We start from the raw sequence: 7,257 nt of genomic DNA, 5'->3' as shown, positions 1-7,257 counted from the left end.
TGTGAGAAGATATTTGCAAATGATATGTCCTATAAGGGTTAGTACCCAAAGTATATAAAGAACTCATGTAAAAATATATTATTGAAAAATGGAGAGAGGACCTGCATAGATATTTCTGAAAAAAAGACATACAGATGGCCAACAGTCACATGAAAGATGCTCAGCATCACTAATCCTCAGGAAAATGCAAATCAAAACTACAATGAAATGTCCCCTCACACCTGCCAGGATGGTTATTATCAAAAAGTCAACAAAAAATAAGTTTTGACAAAGATGTGAAGAAAAGGGAACCATCATGCATTGTAGGTGGGATTGTAAACTGGTGCAGTCACTATGTAAAACAGCATAGAGCTTCCTCAAAAAGTTAAAAAATTGAACTACCAAACGATCCAACACCCCACTTCTGGGTAATTATCAAAAGAATGCATGATTCTTACTGAAGTTCCACAACATGTAAAAATGATTTGGGTATAATTAAATACATTTGTATTTCTGCTACAAAAACATACTTAGGGATATTATTGGGGTAATTAAAGATTAAAAATTGCTTCTGATCAGTTCAGGTCCATTCAGTTTTGTTGCCAAATGAGTTGTGATGGAAAAGTAATGAAAATCTTTCTGTTTAGAACTCTGTAGATATTTAGAATTGTGGAATGTGGTATTGCCATTTAACAAATGAGGATACAAAATCTTTGATTGCTTAAATAATTAAACAAACTCAACCATTATTCTTAGTTGATAGACTGCCTGTAATCTACTCTAGCTTTTTAAAAATGTTCTAGTATAGATTTTTAAACATCATCATAACCCTGTATATGTGCATGCTTAAGTAAGTAGGGAATTGGATATAATTGTCTCCATATCACAGATAAAAAAAACTGAGGTTCAGGGAGGTTTAGTGATTTACCTAGTCACCATGTTGGTAGGAGAGACCAATAATTTAAATCCAGATTTTCTCCCCCCTCTACTTTCTAAGCAACCTCCTATTGTGATGTTGATAATAAAGAATCACTTGTGAATGTGTCTTTACTTTTCTAAAGTGCATGATTCTGCCTATTGGTGTTTTTTCAGTTAAAGAAATATATGCCTTTATCTGTTTTCTGTGTTCATTTTGCTCTGAACTCAGATGTTAACATGTAGATCACAGTTAATTCCTTTCCCACCCTTTGTTTTATAACATGTCAAAGCCCCAAGGTTTGAGCTAGTGACTTGAAAATGTGATGTCTGTGGTTTTATGGAAAAAGGAATAAAAAGAAGCTGGACTGAAGAAGACACAAACTTTAGTCATTGTTTCAAGAATCATCTTTTTAAAGGCAGGAATCCAGGCCCCTTGATATGAAAACTAAGTGAGAATTTAGATTTTAATTATAGACTTCTGCAAAGTTTACTCTTTGAGTTAACCCAGTAAGCAGCAGCTTTTTATAGAGACCAAATCATTCAGTTTAACACTCCAAACTGAAAAATCACTGCTATGATTTTTTTATTATTAAAAAAAGTTTCTTTTTGAGCTGCAGCTATAATAAATAAAGTAATATTCCAATTGAATTAAAAGTTATAGGACAATATAAACCACCTGTACTCAGGACTCAAGGTAATTAACTTCCGGTGAACAGCAAGTGTCAGAGTGAGGCAGAGGAATATACTAAGGTATAACCATGGAGCACAGAAGAGCAGCAACCCTATTTGTCTTGACCAAGTAATTAATGCATATGGTCTGGAACTCATCTGCCCAGGTTCAACTCCCAGGTCTCCTGTGATTCACTCTGCAGCCTTTTCAAAGTCATGCCTTCCTCTGGGCCTTGGCTTTCCTCATCTATAAAGTGAAAGTTGATCTACATGTACTCAAAGATTATTTGCAGTGATAATATTCTAAGATCCCAAATGTTTATGGAGAGAACAATTTAAAAGGATCTCAGTAGTAATTAAACAAGGTGGAAAAAAACCCAATATCATGTAAGCTAGAAGTATTCAACCTCAGATGTGAAGACTTGTTAAATGTTTAAAAAGTTTAATGTACAGATCTTTTCCCCCCTTCCCCCAAGAAGGGTTCGTGTAGCTGACTCAGACTCTAGGTATAATATCACTTTGATTAAATTTTTGTGATGTCACTTCAAATTATGCCACTCATCTAGTCTGATTTGATTGTCTGATTTTTGGATTTTTGGTTTTATTTTATATTCAGGAAAGTATATCATGGTGCTATTCACAGACTGTTTTTTAAAAAACAACACAGAAATTCTATACATTCATTATTCTATAAGAACATTATACTTTTGAGAGTATAGCACTCAGTATAATGTGATGAATCCATGAAAAATATTTAGCAAAATAGATGATTCAATACATGATTTCTTGCATTGATAAGAGCTATAATCTATGGGTGTCTTTACTCATTACTATGATTTGGTAATTATTTATGTTGGACACATATAACATCTTTTTATCATCCTCCTGAAAGTCAACAAGTCTAACAACTCCTTGTAGGCTTTCAATTATTCATAGTCTATGCATAAAGATGAGAAGGTTTAGGAGTAGAGTCTATAGATGAAGAGAAGAGAATATCTTTTATGTTGGCCAATATACAAGTTGGATTATTTTTACTGGTCACCATTGTTTTTGAATTTATTCTTTCTGAAGAGTAGTGAAAAGAACAGTTAGAAATCATAATAATTTGGTTCTAATCCTGGCTTTCTACCAAATTGTATGTGTAGAACATGTAATTTAAAGCCTCTGGAATTCAATTTCCTCATCTGTAAATGGGATGATTCATTTTATAATTCTAAATTATAATGTCTTTATTATTCTATAACTAGAAGCCTGGTGCACAAAAATCGTGCATGGGGGGGGTCCCTTCAGCCCAGCCTGCACCCTCTCCAATCTGGGACTCCTCAGGGATTGGGCCTAAACTGACAGTCAGACATCCCCCTCACAATCCGGGACCACTGGCTCCTAACTGCTCACCTCCCTGCCTGCCTGATCACCCCTAACTGCCACCCCTGATAGCCTGGTCACCCCCAATCGCCCCCAGCCAGCCTGGTCACCCCTTACTGCCCCCGTCTGCCAGACTTGTCACCCCTAACTGCCTCCACTGCCAGCCTGGTCACCCCACACAGCCTGCTGCTCAGTCATTTGGTCAGCCCTCACTAACCCCCCTGTTGGCCTGGTTGCCACACATAGCCTGTTCAGTCATCCATTCAGTTGTTTCGGTTGCGATGGTTGCTTAGGCTTTTATATATATAAATTAGTTCAAATACCTTTCCCAAATGCTTGAACCTAGGTTCCTACGAATCTAAATGAGAAATGTCATTTTGTAACTGATAATATGTAAAAGTGTTAGAGGCAAAAATAGAATGTTTGGGACTAGTTATGGTTATGGGAAATACTAGTATAATCATGCTCTGTTAACTGTGATTGCCTTATTCTGGTTAAAAAAAGAACATTCTAATCTGGCTGAGAGTGTGTGGCCCCAGGACCTGGGTGTCAATCTTAGATTTGGGAGTCAAACTTGAAATGCAGTCCATCCCTAGTCAAGAACTGCCTAATATCATGGAAAGATGAACAACCTTGTTGCCCAAACAATGGAGTATCACGCCAGCTCCTCCCGAGCCCACCTTGCCTCCTTCCCCATGACTGTGATTCTTGCTTCTCCATGTAATTGTTGTCCTGCCCTATTTAAGCAGCTGGCTTATGGAGAGCTGCAGAGCAGATTTTTGTGGATGACCTGCTGCTCTTCCATACTGCCGGCAGTTCTGGAATAAATAAGCGCTCATATGTGATTCAACCCTGTCTCTGCTTAATTGGCTCAAGTAGTGACAGGCAGCACAGACCCATTGATTGTCTGGTTACAAAAGGACTCTGATGTGGTTCTTCAATAATTCTAAAAATCACTCCATTAGAATAGGCATTAACCAGTCATTTTTGAAAAGGTAAAAAAAAAAAAGGACATAAAATCACCATCAGTAAGACTTGCCTTTAGAAAACAGAGAGATGAACGCATGTTATTGTGTACTCTCAGGATGTAAAAGGGTTTGTGATCGCATGACTGATGTTCTTCAAGCCTAAAAGTTGAGCTAAAAAACAACAACAGGAGGTTTTCCATAAAACTAAGCCATGTAGATTTCCTGTGTGTGATACAGAGGAAATCCCACACCTCATCTATCTTATTTATAAAATGTTAGAACATTTATAATAAATTATATGTACCAGTATAACCATAAGTGCTACATGATACAATGATATTACAATCATTAAGTAATGGTGTGTGTGCATGCCCACACATAGGTATCTGTGTGTTAGAAGGAAGAAAACAATGAAGAAATAAAGGAATAGAAGAAAACTAAATTAGTATACAATTCTAATTGAATGTGTTAAAGAAAGCGATCTTTTAAAAAATAAGTTGTGTACTAGATGAAGAGGTTTTAATTAATAATTTGCATTTGAATTTACTTCCATTTAGCAATGGTACATAGGACATCATGATTTATATGTCAAAAAAAGGCACTTAGTGTATGAAAAACCTTACAGATAATAAAGAAGAGAAAAAAAATTGGTGCAATGTAAAGTTTAACCAAATTACTAACTTAGAATCTAAAGAAATTTACATATCAGAGTGCAGGCATGTATTTGGAGCAGTTTCATAAATCAGACTTAGTCTGAAAAGGCAAAGAAACACACATAAAACTTTTATCCAAATACAAAAACCTTGGCTTTCCTAGAATAAAGAAGCTCTTTAGTTGTGGGAGAAATTATAATAGATGTAAACATCACCTTAGTAACATATATCATTGTTACAAACACAGGCACTAAAACACTTAAACATAATAAAAAAGCAATATTTTAGTTCATTTTCAAGGACAGGAAGTTAGCCAAGTTTACAAATATATTAACCACTTATGAAACATTCAGCCTAAAGAACTAGTTCCTTTCTATAATTTTGTTTCCTATGGCAGTGTTTCTCTAATACCAGCAGCACTATCTGGGAACCCCTTTGAAATGCAAATTCTCAGGCTCCACCCCAGACCAACTGGATCAGAAAATGTGGGGGAAAGCCCACCTTCCAGGTGATTCCATGTACTTGAAAAATTGAGAAGCACTAGTTTAGTAACACAGTGGAGAAATTGGAGAGTAACTCTATGCTATCATCATGAAAACACTATGTATTGGGTTTCATATTTACATTTCTTTAACAACCCTCAAAAGATTCTACTGAGATTGCTAAACAAATAAAGATACTTCTATAGATTGTTTTATCCAAATATATAAAGAGCCAGGGTCCGTCACAACCTAAACAACTGAACGAATGACCGAATAGGAGGCTGCATGGGGCGGCCAGGCCAGCCTGGGGGGGGGGCGGGGGAGCAGTGATAGATGATCAAATGACTGGGCCCTGGGCCCTGCCCCTGGGCCCCATCTGGGGCACGGCAGCAGAAGGAAGCTATGGGCCCCAGCTGGAGTGCGGTGGAACTCTGGGTCTTCCATGATCCGGGACATGGCCGGCCTTCAAACCTGGTGCCCAGAGCTTCCTGTCACCACCGCCCCCAGCCAGGGCTCAGAGCACCCTCCAGAGCTTCCTATTGCTGCCTGAGTGGGCACATGGTGGGAGGTGAGAGGCGGGAGGCAGGAGGCAGGAGGAGGGAGGCGGGGCATCAGTCTGGGTCCCGCCTCCCACTCCCACTGGCATGGTGGGAGTCAGTCTGGGGAAACTTTCTCAGACTTTCTTGGTGCTGGGACTGGATGCATCCGAGCTCATGGCAGGCTCCACGGAGGTTCCTGGTGGTTGAGGGTGCAGAGCTGGAGTGTGGGCGTGTGGGTGTGTGCATGAGCGTGGACCCAAGTGACACACACACACTCACATGCCCACACCCCCACAGGGCCCTTGGCCTCGCCACCCGAGCCTCCCTGGACTTCACCCTCCAGCCTGGACCCTCCTGGTCCTGTGCCCGGTGGCCTGTCCCCACCTAAGGTTTCTCAGTAACACAGCATTCGGGATGCGGGAGTCAGGACTGGGAGTGACAGCGTGGTCTCCCCACCACCTGCTGTCCCCGCCAACCCGCCTGAGGGAGAGGACAGGGAAGGGCACCAGGGGCTCTTACTGCTCAGGGTTGGTGGGGAAGCAGCCAGAGGGGACACAGATGAGCTGCCCCACCCCACCCCACGGCCTGCCCAGGGCTGGCCCCACCCTGTGTGCCCTACCCCATCCCCAGAGTGCAGGGGACATCGGGGTGCACCCCTCCCCCAGCTGGGAGGGTCCCCGCTGCGCTTCCACCTCCTTGGGAAACTGCTTTTCCATCTCTGTCCCTGTGGGAGAGCCGCAGGGGCGCTGGGTCCCTTTCCTTCCTTCCTTCAAAAGTGCCCTGGAAAGCGTGCAGACAGCTATGCCAGGAAGGGGTCGCTCAAGTTCAGCAAGAGTTTGCGATTTGCCAAAGGCACGTTGAAGAGTTTTCTCTTACCCTGTTTGTGAGAGTGTAATCTAATTTAAAACCAATGGACTAAACGAACAGAAGCACTTTCTAGAAAGCCAATTTGGAAATGTGGATCAAAATTCAAGTGAATTAGCTTTGGGCCAGGAGTTCCATGTCTGTGAATGTGTCCTAAGTAAACAGTCAAATAAGCAATTATGTTTGCTGTAGTTGTTGATGCCAGGGGAAAACGGAAACAACCTGCCCCACAATAAAGGGTTAGTGAAGTAAACCATAGTAATGTCAAACAGTCGGGGATAACACTGTAGCCATTAAAAATTATGTCTGTACATCCAATTCATTGACATGAAAAGAAGGCCATAGCCAAATATTAAGTGGAGGGCAGGGGAAGCCCAGAAAAGTGCATGTATATTTATATGTGTATATATTTTATATGTCAGGGAAATAATAGTTTTAAAAACACTGGTTCTTCCTGAGCTCTGCAATTGTGAGTGTTAGCAAATTGTGTTTCAGGTGTGACAGGTGTCCTTTGGTGTCCCATACACACAGACATCCTTGCCCATTTTTGATTTTCTTAAAATATTCTGGAGTATTTTCAATACATATAGAAAAGTAGAGAATAATGTGACAAATACTTACCTATACTAATAAAAGGTAATGAGCTAATTAATCTGGACATCCTTCTGGAATAAGCCACGGTGTCAGGGGCTGAGGCAGAGGCAGTTAGGAGCAACCAGGCTGGCAGGGGAGGGCAGTTTGGGACAATCAGGCTGACAGATAGGTGAGCAGTTAAGAGCCAGCAGTCCCAGATTACGAGAGGGATGACATCCCTTGAGGG

At 40.8% G+C, this 7,257-nt stretch overlaps 1 non-coding gene across 1 annotated transcript; it reads right to left on the bottom strand.

The window, feature by feature from the left end:
- Positions 1-5,789: 5,789 nt before the first annotated feature.
- MIR574-1 (microRNA mir-574-1) lies at positions 5,790-5,866 on the bottom strand. Its single transcript, NR_129186.2, has one exon. It is a non-coding gene; the product is annotated as a microRNA mir-574-1 (primary transcript).
- Positions 5,867-7,257: the final 1,391 nt, after the last annotated feature.

This window comes from Eptesicus fuscus, chromosome 3 (genome assembly GCF_027574615.1).
Source record: "Eptesicus fuscus isolate TK198812 chromosome 3, DD_ASM_mEF_20220401, whole genome shotgun sequence".
Classification (NCBI taxonomy): domain Eukaryota; kingdom Metazoa; phylum Chordata; class Mammalia; order Chiroptera; family Vespertilionidae; genus Eptesicus; species Eptesicus fuscus.
The sequence above is the reverse complement of the archived record's forward strand: the minus strand, read 5'-3'. Positions and strand labels throughout refer to the sequence as shown.